Below are 15,951 nucleotides of genomic sequence, written 5' to 3'. Positions count from 1 at the left end.
TTATTTATTTTTTAGGAAGTTATACTGCTGGACTGCAGACCTGCCTGCAATGCTGTTCTAAGGGGGGGTTGGGGAGGGCAGACTCCCCGGCACCAAACCCATCATTAATCTATTTTGAAAACAAGATCGTGTTTTCCACATACCACTGTGTGACTCGCTCCTATTCTGCCAACATATTTTTATGGTGGTTTGGGATTTTTAGGGGGTTTCTCAGTGGTGAGGGAAGGAGGTTAATGACTGATAAGCATACTAGCCTGCTTCACAGTGAGCCAAGAGAGGAGTCGTGCCCTCGCCCCAGGTACACTGAGTGAGTACAGCCCTTGTGCACCAGGTAGGGATGGGGTCCCAGGGAAGAGAGGACCACCTCCACAGGCGCTGGCTGTAATCCATCCCAGTCAGTGGATGTGCCCGTTTCAATACACAGCGATATCTGGAGGCAACGGTGTCACTGGCCACGCGTGCAGGAGGTTTGCTGGGGCACACACCCCGGGAGCGTGGTTAACCCCCGCAAAGAGCGAGCGTGACTGCAGGGCCGGATTCTCCGCTGATGCGCTGCAAAGCTGAGCTTTGGCTGCCACGTCCCCGCTGGAACAGCTGCCTCTCCTGCGGCGCAACGCCCCGGGCTGCCCCGCACGGCCGACCCCGCAGGCGGCGGTCGAGGGGAGATGGACCTCGCAGGAGCGGCTCTGCCCAGTGCCTGGGGTAAGTTCCTGCGGGTCCCAGCCGTGTTTGCCAAGTGCAAAGGTCCCGTCCCTGTCACTGCTGTGATTAAAGATGAGGCTCAGCTACAGGCTCCATGTCAGAGCTGGTTTGAACGATTTACAGTGCTCCAAATCCGAACCGATTTGCCCTGAACCTCAGTAAAGACTATCTCAGGATCGAAAGCTGCTTCAGCCTCCAACTGCTGTTATTTAAGGGAGATGCGCACTGTCCGGACAGGACGAAATGAGCTGCTGCCGGCAGCCTCGGCGGGCAGGAGCAGCAGGGACAGGCGAGGGCCAGCAGCCTTGCTGCGGAGACAGCGAGGAAAGCGAAACAGCAGCATTTTAGCTCATAGCTTTGGACCCCGTTTGGGGAATTCCCAGCATGCAAGACGCTGTTTGCTTTCTCCTGGGGTCCCTCAGGAGCTTTTGGGCAATTACAAATGCATGCGGCTGAGCGCAAAGCCTGGCTTCTCCCTGGAATAGACGAGGGAACCTGGTCCTGCACCGAGGGAGCCTGGTCCTGCACCGAGGGCTCTCAGCAGCCTGGAGGAGCCGTGCTCACCGTGAGCCTCTGCACCCCTCCTGCCTCCAGCCCAGCACTGCCGTGGGTAAAAGGCACCCAAGCAAGAAGGGACAGAGGTGAGAGCACAGACCTACAGCTCAGGAAACACAGTCTCTGCTTCCAGCGCCACCTTTGCCTCCCAGTGATCCCATACAAGACGCCTGGCTCCCTGCCTCAGTTTCCCTCTCTGTAAAATGGGTTAGCAGGCACCCTTCTGGTAAGGTGTCTGACAGGTAGGGAGGGGAAGTGCTGCGAGTGGTATCACATGGGCGCTGCCCTGGTGAGAGGGCAGGGGGAAGGGAGCAGGTAGATGTGCCAGCTGTGTAGCAGGAACATCAGAAAGGGCCATAGCACCTGTTTTTTTCTTGGTTTAAAAAACAAGAATCCTGGGCAAATGAAAAGAAATTAATAAAGTCAGGTGAGAAGCCAGGTAGCTGGCAAAGTCACACCGCTGGGGAAACTGAGGCAGAGATGAGCTTCAGTTGGGTATCAATTCACTGACACTGCAGAGCCTCTTCAGCAGAGGGTCTTGTCCACTCCTGAGGCTGGGACAATCCTGGAAGTGAGAAGTCCGTGTGCTACATCTAAATATTGCAGAAAGCCCCAGCTGCTGCAGGGAAAGAAGTCCTCCCCCCAGGACAGAGCCAGGCCAGCTCAGGAGAACGTGAGTGTGCTGCAAAACAAATCTCACGGAGAGGCTACTGGGTGCTCTGCCCATTTAAAACGGCGTTGTGCTTATTCATCTTTGTGCAATGTCCCCTGTGACTGCACGCAGCTGCTTGCAATCCTGAAGAAGTTAGGAGAAATTCAATTATATTGATTTACAGAAGAAAGAGACAATAACGAATGTAATGGGTAGTTGCTATTCCATATTTTATTGTGAGCCATTAAGACTTCGGTTTCTAATATCCTCTACCTTTAGCGTGAGAATGAAATTAAAACAATCATTTTCAGGATGAGGCGCTTCTCCACGCAAAGCCTGGAGCTGCCAGCTAACCAAGTGTCAACACACATAAATCAAGACCTCCTCAAACCTGGGTGCGTTCGGATACTCGCTGGAAATCAGTTGAAGAAGGTTCCTCTCAGAAAAGGTGTTTCTTGGTATAAAATATGCCAAGTGGGCTTCCCACTCATATTGTGCAAATCCAGTTGTAGACTGGATGATAAATATACAGTAGGAATCTGAGGAGGCTGCTGTTTAATGTCCATCCTTTGAAGATCCAACTTCTAATTAGTAGGTAGGTGACCACAGTCTACAGCAGGGAAACAGAAAACTCCAAAGTATTAAGCTAAAGCAAGCAGAGAATTGTACTGGTGTATAGCATGTTCCAGGTACCAGTGACCAAAACCTGACTGATTTTAGGGGACACTTGAAAAAAAGACAGATTTTTGAGAGGGGTAACAAAAACAGTCATCCAGACTTGAGGTTACCAGCTAAGAAATCCCTGGGATCTCCCGCTGCTGGATATGCTTCTCACTAGTGACAGCTTAATGTGCTGCTGCTCTGTCGCTGCGCGTACAGCTCCACTTACACAAGGAATAAAGCCCTGAGCCTCTCTTGACCCAGCTTTCCTCCTCTGGCTCACCTTGCATTAGGGTTCGCACTACCACGATGGCCCTGATTGAAAACAGAGTACAACCAATTCTCCAAACCTCTTCCTTGCAGCAAGCGAGATCCAAAACCACCTCGTTTATAGGTATGCTGCTAGCAGAGGAGTTTCGCCCCCCCAATACTGAGATTCTGCTGGGGACAAAACCACCAGGCAGCTGCTTTTTCTAATGTAGCCTGAAAATGCCTGCTCTTTATTATGGACAGCGGTAAAAAGCTGCTGAGGCACATTCCAGCCTTGTAATATTGCTCTGAATAGAAAAATGACAGGATACAACTCCGGCTTCTTGAGATAGAGCATTTTTATATTAATTGTTGTTTAGGAGCCCTGCTCAGTAGTTGAACGAATGACCATTTGTTTGTAGCGTCTTAAGCTACAACTGCATGCAGTTTATGGCAATTTAACAGAGTTTTTATAGCTGAGGTTAATAATTTCCCTGCAGTTTTTCTTAGCTCCTTGCTATCACTTGACACCTTGAATGACTCCTCCCCACCCACTGCCTGGACCGAGCAGTGATATGCTGCCAAAATGGCAGCAATGCCTCGTTCAGTGTGCTCCTGCCTCGGCCGAGCGATGGGAGAAGCTTTTACCCCACTGAAGCATGGCCCCCTGTTCCCAGAAATCAGTCTCAGAGTCATACATCTCTCTCCCCACCCCATCAATGCTGAAGCCTTCCCAAAAGCCCCCCCCTCAGAGACACCAGGGCAGCCTGCGTCCCATCCCACAGAGGCTGGTGGGACCCCAGTGTGGCTCCCACGGGACGTGAGGAAGACTGCCAACCCGCCCAGCCTTCCTCCAGAGAGCAGACCGGGGTGCTGCTTCAGCTTGCAGCTGTCTGGCACTTCTCCAGGTGATGCTTGCTTGCTTTTTAAAAGCAAGCCACCCACAGCCTTCTCCCTGGTGAGGTGTGACGTGCAGCAGCGTCTGCCGAGCCCTTGCTGGAGGTGGTCTCCCAGTCCTTGCTTTCTGCACAAAGCCTGGAGGTACATCATGGTCCAAAAGCACCGGTGGGTGGAAAGCAGCTACTTGAGCCTTGGACATGGACCTGGCCCAGAGCATCTTCCCTGCAGGAGGCCTCCAAAGGGCTTGTGGTTTCTCCTAGCAAACTCCTTTCCCTGGGGTGAGAAGATCCCAGAGGGCAGCTCCCTTCATCAGGCTCTTCCGTCTGCCCCAGAGCAGGGGTTTCAGACCCATTTGGATGGATGGATGGATGGATGGATGGATGGATGGATGGATGGATGGATCCTTCAGTGCCTCCACCTCCTCAAGGATGCACCACTCCCGTGGGGCAGGTCACTGAGGGCTGGCTCTGCCCCCCCAGCCCAAGCCTGGAGCTCGTCCCGTGGGTCCTTCCAACACCTTTGGACCATCTTTGGGGAGACAGGGCCTGAGGTTTGGGTGGAGGCCGGGCAGGTGGGGAGGCCTCTGGGGCATCCCTGGGGTGCAGGGCTGGGGCGTGAGGGGAAATGGCAGTTGCATACCTTCCCTGGGGAGCAGAGAGCACAAGAGACAAGTTTCAGTGCCAGTTTCAAAGGCACATGCTTCTCACAATTAACCCTCTGGCCTCCCAGCACACCCTGGGCCAGCCTGTTCCCACTCTCCTTGGTATTTCAGGGGCTCAGGGCATCCTCCTCAAGCTTTACAACAGGGCTACAATGCACTAGTTGTGACTCCAAGCAGGAGGAAGGAGCAAGAGGAGCAATGGGACTGGGTGATTTGCGGTATCGGGATGGCTGAGGCTGGCAGGGACCTCTGGAGATTGTCTGTCCACCCTCTGCCTGGGGCATGGTCAGCCAGAGCAAGTTGCTTGGTCAGTCTTTGTAGATCTCCATGACTGGAGATGCTATATCCTCTTTGGGTGACATTTTGGCCACTGGTAACATCCAGGCAGGCTTGGATTTAATCTCAGTTCACATCTGAAAACGTCATCAAAGCTTGGGCAGAGCTGGTGACCTTTGCCCTTACTCCAGGTCTCCTCCTTTTCCATGTAAAACTGCTATCCTCCGCAGGCCCTGGTCCAGCTCTGCTCCTTGACATGCACGGGAGCCTCCACCACCCCAGAAGTATGACCACATCAGCACAGGAGGCTTGGTCTCCCAGCTAGACCTACTCCCTGCTCTGAGTTCACCATCCATGTATTTGATAATTCACAGACTCAAATATCCTACCTTTTGCCGTTTAATCTTTGTCAGCAAAGTTAGTTTGCAGAGGCGGATTGTGAGCTCTGTGGGACAGAAACCACAGTTTTCTACTGTGTTGTACATAGTAACAGTTTCTATGTAATATTCCATAGAAATAAGAGCCTTTATAGGACGGGCTAAATATAACAGCTCTAATGAAGTTACCTCTGGTCTTAAACATAACATGCCACCTTCTAGCCTGCAAGGCTTCAGCACACGCCTTGTTCCCCTTCATCAAACATAGGGGAGTAGGACGGCTGTTTTTCTGTCCTCAGGCAGCTTTACCTGCCTCCTCTTCGGCCTGGGAGCTGCTTCAGTACGTCCTTTGCTTTCTAAATATCACACGGTGACTCTAGGAAATGTGACAGCCCTCCTTTGCCAACTCCTCCTGCCCAGGCCACTTCCCAGCTCTGTCCCACCACTCTGTGGCCTCCTTGACCTCACCCCTGCCATTGCAAGAGCCCTCTTCCCCCACCTTTCTTGGCACCTCCGTCCCTCACCGATTCCCAGCACTACCCAAATCTCAGCGGAAAACAGGTCTGCCACCTTTTGCTGTGCTCATTTTTTATTTCCAGTTACTATCTCTAAAAATGAGGAGATAGAGCTTATGTGAAAGAAAACAAAATCACCCCTCAACCTCAGGATGAACAAAACGGAGCGTTGCCTGGTTAGACAGGGCAGAATTGAAACTCCCCTCTAAAAGCTCACAGCACAGTAGCTTCAAAACCGAGGGAACTTTAACAACCTTGGCTAATCATCACGCCTATGAATTAGGCTGCTCGGGTTGATTCCGACTTGTGAATTACACGGGCTTGCACCCAGCGCAGCAATGCAGCTATCCAGGTTAAAATCATCCACAATCGCTTCCAGGGTTGCGGACAGTAAAGGCAGACAAGGGGTTCCTGCCCGGCTCAAAGAGCAGAGCTCCTTGGATCGCTGCACCCTAACGTGGAAAGTTATTAAATGCATTTACGGGGACTGTCTGCCCCGAGAGCTGCAGCGTGAGGGCAGGGGCAGCTGCCTGCAACCGCTTGTGATCTCTGGCTGCTTCTCTGCAACCCGAGTCACAGGTGGCTGGTGGTCCAGAACTGAGAAGCGAAAGACGCCCAAATGAAATGCAGTCGTCTCGAGCACTGCTTTAGCATTTCACTAACGGGCTGCCTCGCCTGAGATCGCTTACAGCTTCTGTTACACATGCAGAGGGAAAGAGCACTCCAGAAGTTACAGATGCTGTACAAATGCATAGAAATAAACAGCGGCTTAGCTAAAATTGTGTATAGATACAGGGGGAGGGAAAAAAACAGTATGTCTGTTATGTATTTCAGGCTCACAGATAATAAGAATCTGATTTTCCTTTCCTACCCATTATCTGCATTCTCTTCCACTGCAGCCAATGCAAATCAGCAAAGAGTTACCTGATGATGTGCCACTGCAGATGCAGTGGTGGCACTTGCTATTTGCACAGAATTGTCTTTGCTGTGTAAAACTGATGTCGTGCTCTTATCAAACAAGCCAGAGACCCCCATCCCACACTCCTTCACTAGAGTAGGTACATCGACTATAGGTGTACCTATAGAACTCTACCTATTCTATAGGTAGAATAGGTACACTCATGTACCCAAAGGACGTGCCGGATGAACAAAGGGAGAAGTTCCTTTAAAATACCCATTCTGCATTCCCTGTGAAGGCCAGATCCAGCCAACAGCACTCTGTACCGCATACGTTGCAATATGCTGCAGATCATCGTTTGGCAGGAGACTTACCCGCAGGCTGCCAAGATGTCCAGGAGTGAGTAACAAGAGACCTCACTGCCTCTGGCTAACCCTGACGTGCTTGGGACCCGTGGACCACTGTGCACCGCTCTCCCCCGTGGAGCAAGCACCGTGCAATCCAGGTCACGAAGTCACTCTCTTCGGCAACTGTGACCGATGCATCTGGCTGCATCTCAAGTCACAGCTGAAAGCCTCTTGGCTGGGGCTGTTCCGTACAGTCCCCCATGGGCTCCCTTTGCAAAGGGCCACCAGGCAGGGTGGAGGCTAATGCCGCCGGCTGGCTGGCTCCTGCCTGCCCTGGCTAGTGTTCCTGCTAAACAGCAGTGGAGGGTTATCTGCCCCCTGGGTCTCAACTTGGGATGTTAAAATTCCAAGTAATAGGTCAATTTACTGAGCTAGACCCAGAGCTCTGTGCTTGCTGGGGCCTGAGATGCTGTTTCAAGCACCATGCTCTCACCAGGAGCCAGCCACCTGCCAGCCCCAAGGTCTCCAGTATGGAGCTGCAACTTGATTCCAAAAAACACCCCCAAATCCATACGACATTCTCATTTTCTGTTTTACCACTCTGAAACGCTCTGTTTGCTCAAGCAGTCGACTGCGCTCAGCCGTCACCACCGAGCGAAGGCAGCTCAGCAGCCGCGTCCACCCTGGCACCCGCGGCACGAGCCCAGCTGGAGAGCATGGCCATGCAGCTGGGGGGAAGAGCTGCACCAGAGGGACCGCAGGAGAGGCAAGAGAGAGGATCTTCCTTCTGCTTTGCTCTCTGTTCTGTCTTTTCTCCTTTTATCACTTTCATTCCTGCTTTACCTTTTTCTGCTGTTTTCTTCCTCCTCTCTCCTTGGTCATGAGCCCTCCCTTGGTTCCCACCAAAGCCAGGTGGGTCCAGCCTCTGATGTTCACAGCCCCCAGCACTGAACTAAGCTGTACTTTTTCTCAGGGAAGGAGCATCAGCTCCCCCACCAAGATGGGTCCCTAATCTCTGCATCTCCATTTCCCTCCACAGCTTTTTCCCCACCAGTCACAGAGGGCAGGAGCTGTCTGGGTGATGTTAGGTTTAGAAACTGCAAGCAGATGCCCGCGGTGGCAGAGGACAGCCTTTTGCTGGGTCACTGGAGCAGAGCACTGTGGACACCACAGCTTCGATGCCAAATCCACGAGTCCCTTGTGGGTGCACATGGCATGGTGTGTCCCTCTGCCCAGCTGTGTGTGGATCTGCAGCTCTCCCCTCCCACACCGGCATCTCTGCTCACATCGTCACCACATGCTCTGCCTCCAGCACTTGCTCAAAATCAAATGGCATTCACAGCGATTCGGTGGGAGGTACCTATATCCTTCATTCCCAGTGTTTCACCATGCAACGGTGAGCAGATACTCTTCAGATTCAGTTTATCACAAGAATTTCTTTCATTAAATCCTCGCCAGAAACTCCTCACGTGAACCACGCTGCTAATGCAGCGCAAGACTCAGCATTAACCCAACACGCAGCCACAAACAAATTCAGAATTGTTGCTAACAAATGTGAGCAAATATATCCATGACCTTATCTTGAGCGTCACAAGGAATTACCATTTTCCCCTTACCTGCTGCCTTCTTTTCCATTTTCCAGGATGTGAAACAATTAATCATGGAAGGGGGAAAAGTGCTGCTCCTCGCTGCCAGAGAGGGGAAGAAAGGAGCGACAGGACATTTCTAGCCCAAGTGAAAAGCATCAGGATAACAGTCTGGCACCAAGTCATTCTACAGAAAAATTAGCAATGATCTCTACTGCAACACGAACTGGAGCTGGCTGGATATTTGTCAGGGTTTTGGCATGTGTGGGTTGGGGTTGGTTGGGTTTTTTTGCTTTTACATAAATTAATTTAGAAATGGAATGCAGAGGTGCCTCTTTTATAGTGGCTTAGCTCAGAAAATGTCGATTTGCAGTTTTTGTGAGGGTTTAGGTGACAATGCTCCTCTTGCTTTCACTGTAGCAGCCTGTTTCTAGACCATGGACACACTGGTTTCCTTCCTCCTTGCTAGTTTGTGAGGAATGTATATCATATGTACACATATGTCTGTTTGTTTTCTCTGTTTGTATTTCAGATCTCCTTTTTCTCCTCTCCAGGCATCCTTATTGACAGACTAGTAAGTATTACAGCATCTCTTTCCCGTGGATTAGGAGGGCTGCAACTATCTGTTCAATTGCTCAAAATAATCCATTTTTTCACTGCACATAATAGGGGAGGGGAAGAAAAAGCATCATAACCCACGATGGGCGATGAGGCAGGGGAACAGCATGTACACAAAACGCTCCGTAGCAGCTCTGGAATTACACCGTACCCATTTCTGAAAGCTTAATTTGTCATTTCAGGATTTTGTATACCAGAAGAATGAGCTGCAGGCTTGAATCATTGTATTCCCACCAGGGCAGCTCACCAAAATCATCTAGGAGCTAAACCATACACCAGCATTGCAAGGTATGTTGTTTTCAGCAGGCCAGGTAAGAATGGGTTTGTTGAAAAAGGGGTGTTTCGAAACAACAGTGTATCCATAGTTCTGGAAATGCAGAATCAGGTCTGAGGTTCTTGAGTCAAGAGCAATCTTTGGGTCTTCTCAAGAACCTACATATTTCAGGATGCCACAGGCTCATCTCCTCTCCCAGAGGCAGTGATGCCTTAGTTAGTCCCGTGCTGCAGTTTGGGACCAGACACAGGAAAGCCATGCTAGATTTGCAGGCAGGATTTTTATCACTGATGAGTTATGGTTGCAAAGCTCGATGCTCTAGGCAAGACCAAAGCAATGGGACTTACTAAAATCACTGCTTTTCCTCAAAAAAAAAGTCATCTCTTGCCTTTATTGCAGGAAAGTTACCCAGTGACACATGGAGCTTTGAAAGCACAGGGCATCAAGTGGATAAAACTGACAGGGGTAAAGGAGAAATGAGACATGAAATTAAATAATGGATTAGAACATTTGTCTCTTGCCTGTGAGAATTTGGAAAGTAAGAGACAGGAAGGTGCCTAGCACCAGAAATACCATCAAAAAAGGCTCATGCGAGATTTTCTTTTTATGAAGACATGCTCAAAAGGAAGACAAGCAAAGCATGGCTCTAAAACAAATATAATTTTTCACAGTCAAAAAGATTAGTCTTGCTCAATAGTCTACAGCTAAGTGGGAAGAGCTGGTTATTAAGCAACACTAGAAAAGAAATAGGACAACACTGCAGCCTTACAAAGAAAAAATTGGAGGGATATTGCTTTCATATAAACACAGAAGCTTCTGAGGTCTGAGATGGGAGATTTACATCAAACCCACTGCCTAGTGAAATGCCTAGTTTAAGGCTAGATTGTAACGGCTGTCAGAGACACAAAGCTCAAAAAGAGCCTGCTAAAGGAGCCCAGTAAGGATTCACCATCGCTGTAGATCACAACTGCAAATCCTGGCCAGAAAACCACGGTGGGCCAAGTGAGCAAATCCCAGCCCCAGGGACCAGGGATGCAGAGCCAGAATCGCAAGACCCAAGAAAATATTTGCAAAGCCTGGTGTATCAGCACAAAGGGGTTTACATCCAGTGTAGAAGTATGCATGGGCTTCGACAACTCTGCTGAGATTACAAGAACATGGCGAGGACCCACAGAAACATACCTTGAAAGAAACCCCAAAGGTCCATCCCTGCAGGGAGCAGATGGCCTTGATACAACAATGAGGAGGGGAACCACTCGCGGGGATTTCTCAAGGAGCCAAGCGAGTGAAACGTCAGCATGAGCACGAAGGTCTCTTACAAATGGAACACTTCTGTGAGTGGGTAGATAGAGTTTCAATAAAAGGGTTGAAAAGAAAATGTAATCGTGCTCATTGCTGAACTCGGCTATCACAGTAGGAAAATCATTTCTATCATAGGGAGAAACAAGCTAGATGTCAGAGGAAAACAAAATATTGAAGAGTTGGTTTCAAGTAATGAGCTCCTATTCCAGAGCTGAACACATCTTAAGCTTCAGCATTTGGGTTCATCTCCCCCAACTTTCAGGATGTTCAGTGTGGAAACTTGCATCTGCACTGCCTGTCCACGGCCCCTCATGGGTTAAGGGAGGAGAACGGGCACCTCTAGGATGCAGGTCATCTCAGCTAGTTTAGAGATCTAGCTTAGACCTACCTTAGGAGGAGACAAGTTGTATCCTAGAAGTGGGTATTTTTCTCCATCGGATGAAAAGGGAGGCTTTACAACACAGGTATCTACACATGGGCTGGTTGGCCACCATCATCTGAAAAGAGGGTGGGATTAATCTTACCTTACTGAATGAAAATCTGTATCACAGGACAGGAGCTTGGGGAGGAAAAAAAATAAAGAGAAGCAGAACTGAAGGGAAAAAAAAACAAAGTTAAAGTCCAGTTCCCAGTAGAAGGTGAAGGCAATGTAGAAAGTGGTACCTCTAAAGCAAAATGAAAAAGAGACAGGATAAAAAAATGCTAAGCTAATGTTTCTGAACATACTGAAGGAAGCCAGATTCACAGGCCAAGGCTGGCACAGGCCTGCTTATGCTGGGAAAATATATATTGATTTTGGATCATTGTTCTTAGAATCCAAAAATAGTATTATTGAAGATGACAAATGAGTAACCATGTGGTCTCCTGTTTAAAAGTCTATCTGTCAGTCACAGCATAACAACTATGGAAACAACAGATAACAAACCACAGCTTGAGTGTTACGAGTTTACGTGTTTCAAGGAGAAAAAAAAAATATTGTGAAGAAACTCCTCTGAGCCCAAAGCGATTTGGCTCGGTCTGGGAGCCCCAGCTTTTCCACCTCGTGGGAAGTGATGCCCACAGCATACAAATGTATAACGAGGTGCTGGGGGGGGGCAATTCCACCCTCCTTGTGCCTCCAAAGGGATTACTAGAGAGGACCAGACCTATAAGAGAAACAGGAAACCCTTCACCCAGAAAAAGAGGAGATGGCAGCCCTGGTTCTCCAAGCTGCAGAGCAAGGCTGGCTGGGCTCATTGCACCAGGGAAGGGACTGAGGACATCAGCTTGGGGTGCACAAGAGCGAGAAGGCCAGTGCCGAGCACAGCCAAGTCCCACTGAGTTGCTTGTTCAACGCTATGCAAGTCTGTCCATCCTTCTTTCCTTCAAGACAGTGGGGCTGAACCACAGTGTCCCAGAGCAACCCAGTCGGAGCAGCTTTGGGAAGAGTACGAGTTTGCAGCCAGAGACAAGCAGATGATGCCTTTCTTTAGCTGGCAGGAGTATTTTTTTGATTTATCTCTTACACTAAGATGCATCCAAGCCATTACTCCAGGCAGGCAACTGCCCCCAGCCCTCCACCACCACCACCCACACATACTGCCTGTGTGCAGAAGCTGTTACCAACACCTGGACATCTCTACTGTGGCTGTACCCCCATGACCAAGCTACCCGGGGGAGCGGGCTGGTCCTGCGGGGGCCAGTGCTGCTGAGGGGCTGAGCAGTCGCTGCCAGAGCTGCAGCCCCTCCGCATCTCCAGCGGCTCCTCTACATCCAGAGCACCACAACCTCCAGAGTTTGCTGCAGGCTTGACATTCACGTTCAGAAACTGGGAATTTTTAGCCCTTGGCAGAGGCGCAAGGGAGGATGGAGCAATGAGAGGGGGGATGGAGAAGAATTTGATGCTATTCTGAGCACAGAGAAAACTAAAGAAAGAAACAATAATCCTGCAGAGGTAGAAAAGCTGATTTACAGACGAGCTCGTTTTTAGTGGCAGCCACCAACATCTGCTAATGGTAGTAAAAGTCCTCCCACTTTGGCTGCATGTCAGCTCCTGTATAAACCCATCCGAAGGCTGACAGGCATCCTGGGTTGGCTGTTTCAGGCCGTTTTATTGCTTCAGCGCTTGCAAAGGGAACTGGTTTGTATCCCAGGTGTCTGAGAGCCACGCATAACCCGCAGCCTCACCTCTCACCGGGGTTTAAGCCCCCCTGCATCCCTGGCTGAGCTGCTGATGCTGCCCCAGGTCCCCTGCCCAGCACCCACCTGCACAGCAGCTCCACCAAGCCCAGCTTCCCCGCAGAGGACAACGCTGTGGCAGCCAACCTGCCTTTTACCCGCCCAGGGTCTGTCAGAAGGAAGGCTCCAGCTCAGCAAGCCCAGGGCAGGCACCCAGGAAAGCCACCCAGGGTGCTTCCAGCAGGGCAGGGGAATAGCTACAACTTCTCCTAAAACCCCTCTGCAAAGCACTCGAGATGCTAATGGGCTTTAATTTTCCATGAATTTGCAAAAGCAGTATCCTGCAAAGCTGCAGATGATTGTTCATGCTTCCTCACCTCAGTCTAACATTTATTCTATTTTTCAAACAGACATTAGTATTAATTTAATTTTGATTTTTTTTTCTTTTTTTCCTGAAGCAGGCTATAATTAAATGTCCTTTTCCTGTGACATTTGCTGGGATATGGTGAGGCCAGGGCATTTTTAAAGACTCATTCAACATAACTAGCATTTGAATTAGTGTAAGTGCATGAAGTAAACATTTAAAAAAACAGCCCAGTCACTTGAACTCACACACATGGGACAGTCTGATTTTTAATTGGCTGCAATTTTTTTATTTTTTTAACGGAGAAGTCTGACTGAGTGGTGGAAGTCCTAGCAAAGTATGCGTGTTAAAGCATGCTGAATTTCTTTTCATTTTCTCCTCAGAGCTGTAATATATTTTCCTTTCCACAGCTGAAGCTTCATGTTGACACTTCATCTCTGCGCTGCTGCCCTTACTTGGGGAGATTTTCATATAGGAAATTTCCTACTGAGCAACACTGTTTCACTGAACAAAGCTGCTTCTCTTTTGGTGCATCACATCAACGTGCCTGAGCACGGACTGGCAAAGGCACGTGTGATATTTTCAGTGGCTTACCCTCCTCTTCAAAAGCAATCACAGAGAAATATGGTATTCTTCTATTCCTATTTTTCAGGGAACATCTCAAAAAAAAAAAAAAAAAAAAAGAAGCCTCCTTTGTGGGTTCACAGATCCCAGCTATCTACTGAGAACGAGATCATTAAAGCAAGAGTCACATCGCACTGTATATTAGTGCAGCGTCTCGCACAACAGACCCCTGACCTTGCTCGGGGTGCTGGGCACGGGGAGGCAGCGCTGTGCAGCAGCAAGTCATTGAGCCTTTAATAAGCTGTCTCATATTACCATAGGAGACATTAAGGAAAGGGACATTTAATTACAGTTCTCTATTAGAGGGGAAAAATAAAAAAGACAACAATCATTTTTACTGTGAGGGTGGTGAGACACTGGAACAGGTTGCGCAGAGAAGCTGTGGCTGCCCCCTCCCTGGCAGTGTTCAAGGCCAGGTTGGATGGGGCTTTGAGCAACCTGGACCAGTGGAAGGTGTCCCTGCCCATGGCAGGGGGGTTGGAACTAGATGATCTTAAGGTCCCTTCCAACCCAACCTATTCTATTCTATTCTAGTCTAGTCTAGTCTAGTCTAGTCTAGTCTATTCCACCTCCCACAAGTGTGGAAAAGGAGGAGCATCTTCCCCATGCCATTTAAGTCTCCTTTCTGTACCACTGGCGACTGAAGCCAAGGTGCGGTGGGACAGGACACCAGCCTATGGGCTGACAGCAGCTCCCACAACAGTGCCCGGAGAAGCAGAGTGGAAGGCTCAGTTTTTCCAATCCAATATAAAGGCACTTATAATCCAGCATTCAGAGAGGTTGTCCTGCTTTGAGAAAGCTCCCTGTGTTCCCGCAAGCGCCTGCTGTTGCCCGGCCCTGCGGGTGGTGTGTCTGTAAGAGGGCTCCGACACTTCTGGGCTTGTTTCAGGAGCCATGGGGAGAAACGACATGCTGAATGTGAAGTGACAGGCTTGGAAAAAAGGTGAATCCAAGCTTTCCCTGCAGAAAGCGAAGGCCTGGGGGCTCGCACAGTAAGCCATCTCCAAAGGGATGGCTCAAAAGCGTGCACAGGAGGCTCCCACCACAGCTGCAGCAGCAGCGGCAAGGAACACTGCATGCAGATGCCTCACCCTTGAGTAACTCAACCAGGCTGCAGTAAAGCAGTCAGGTTTTGGGCCCTAAGTACCACCAAGACCTGGAGAAACATGAGGACAGTGCTCAAGAAGAAACCTGGCATCCATACTGCTGTTTCTCTTCCCAATAATACTGTTGCAACACCCAAATGAAGCATGGTTACAAAAGCCAGGAGTATTTCTAAAAATAGAGGAAATACCAGTAAATGCCCACATATGAAATGCAGCATTTTGTCTAATGCTACCAATCAAACTAAACGCTGCGCTGCTCACTCTGCCGTTCCCAGAATAAGCACAGAGCATCTCCAGTTGATTTACCCTTATTACTCATTTTTGTACCAGGGTTTGCAAATTCCTCTCCCAGCGTAGAACATAATTTTTCTCCATTGCTGACGGACGGCAGCAGGCTAACTCCCATAAATCCCACTTGGTCAGAATCGAGTATCTACATAATCTTTCCTCCTAACCTCCTGCATTAGCAGGAGGCAATTTCAGTGGGTGCATTTATCCTTCCTTTAGCCTCTTCCACAGATCCCAGAGCTTTCCCATCATTTCAGATGCTGGAGATGCTTTCCTCAACTGAGGTGCAAAGCAATCCCTCTAGAAGGAGAGGAGATTTGAATGTCATCACCTCTGGGTGCCACCTTTAGGAAGGCTCAACCCAGAACCATCGGCTGCTACCAAGGGGACGTGAGCATCCCACTGTCCTTTTCCCACTTCAACCAATGTTCAGTTTTGGGCCCCTAACTACAACAAAGACATCGAGGTGCTGGGGAGAGTCCAGAGAAGGGCAACGAAGCTGGTGAAGGGTCTAGAGAACAAGACTTATGAGGAGCGGCTGAGGGAACTGGGGTTGTTTAGTCTAGAGAAAAGGAGGCTGAGGAGAGACCTTATTGCTCTCTACAACTACCTGAAAGGAGGTTGTAGCGAGGAGTGTGTTAGTCTCCTCTCCCAGGTAACAAACCATAGAATGAGAGGAAATGGTCTCAAGTTGCACCAGGGGAGGTTTAGATTGATATTAGGAAAAATTTCTTCACCAAAAGGGTTATCAAGCAGTGGAACAGGCTGCCCAGGGAAGTGGTGGAGTCACCATCCCTGGAGGTATTTAAAAGATGAGTAGATGTGGTGCTTAGGGACATG

At 49.4% G+C, this 15,951-nt stretch overlaps 1 long non-coding RNA gene across 1 annotated transcript; it reads left to right on the top strand.

Annotated features, from left to right (window-relative positions):
• The first annotated feature begins 234 nt into the window (after nt 1-234).
• Nucleotides 235-10,628, top strand: LOC137662852 (uncharacterized). Its single transcript, XR_011048063.1, has 4 exons — nt 235-702; nt 8,911-8,952; nt 9,179-9,284; nt 9,670-10,628. It is a non-coding gene; the product is annotated as an uncharacterized lncRNA (long non-coding RNA).
• The last annotated feature ends 5,323 nt before the right edge of the window (nt 10,629-15,951 follow it).

The sequence above is a fragment of the Nyctibius grandis genome, chromosome 4 (genome assembly GCF_013368605.1).
Source record: "Nyctibius grandis isolate bNycGra1 chromosome 4, bNycGra1.pri, whole genome shotgun sequence".
Classification (NCBI taxonomy): Eukaryota; Metazoa; Chordata; class Aves; order Nyctibiiformes; family Nyctibiidae; genus Nyctibius; species Nyctibius grandis.
This window is presented reverse-complemented; position numbering and strand designations above follow the sequence as displayed.